Consider the following 1,081-nt stretch of genomic DNA (forward strand, 5'->3'; position numbering starts at 1 on the left):
ATCCCGCACCTCCGATTGGCTACGTACGGTGCGAAAGAAGTTCAACCTAATACTATACGAACAAGGCGCCGCTGTTTCACAGACACGGTCTGCAGCAGCTTCGTAGTGAGGGGGGCGACGACGCTGATGCTGCTGCGCACGATCCCAATCGAGTCGTCTGCAGAGAAGCATCACGTTGGGAGCGTGACGCCGGTCCACCGTGGGCCGCTCTCATCAAGTGGCATCGGAATTGATAGCTTTCAAGCTGGGATCCATCACTGCTACCTTCCCAACTCAAATCCAGCAGCCTCTGCAACGATGAGAACACCGATCACGTGGTCGCGGCATTCCGCGGGGCAGTCACAAGGCCCGGCCGTGGGCGAGTTCGCTGGTCGTTGCACAGCTTTCACGGTTCGAACCCAGCAGGCAGCCCTGGTCATGATCCCCGGTGTTGTCAAGGCTTACGCACCGCCTGCTTCACAGTGGATGCTTATATTACGTGACGTCATTCGGTGTCGGGGTTCACATCTAATTTAAAACCTGAAATTACTCAATTGGGGGTCGCACACGTGTGTACGCACGTATGGTTAACTTCTTTTGCACCGTACATAGCCAACCGTGCTCGTCGGAGGTGCGGGGGAAGAACAAACTAAACACAAAAAGCAGTTCGAAAGAAGTTTAAAATATAAATTATTTAAAAGTGCATAGCTCCAGTGGCTTTCTAATATCGGAAGAGCGTTCCAGACGGCCGCTGCTGCGAGGATGACCGGAGTTCGCGTGATGCTTTATGCTCCTGGTCGAGATCAAAAAGGTATTATCGTTCATTCGTGGCAAGTACTTAGTGTGTAACGAGTGCTGATTGTCGTGGACAAGGCCGAGAGCACTGCCCGTGTGATGCGGTAATCACGTGGGAGTGCGCACGAGGCGTGCAGATGACAGCGGCGTCCTCCTGCCGTGTGCTAGCAGCAGCACCCCCTTTGCGTGTTGCTATTCTGTCGAGCCCCGAGTAACCCCCCCCCCCACCGTCCCCGGCGTGCTCGTGTGGCGTCGTGCAGGCGGCATCGGCTGCTGGCGGGGACCGAGACACGGACCCATCCCCTAC

This window comes from Lampetra planeri, chromosome 51 (assembly GCF_965212315.1).
Source record: "Lampetra planeri chromosome 51, kcLamPlan1.2.h2, whole genome shotgun sequence".
In the NCBI taxonomy this organism is placed as follows: domain Eukaryota; kingdom Metazoa; phylum Chordata; class Hyperoartia; order Petromyzontiformes; family Petromyzontidae; genus Lampetra; species Lampetra planeri.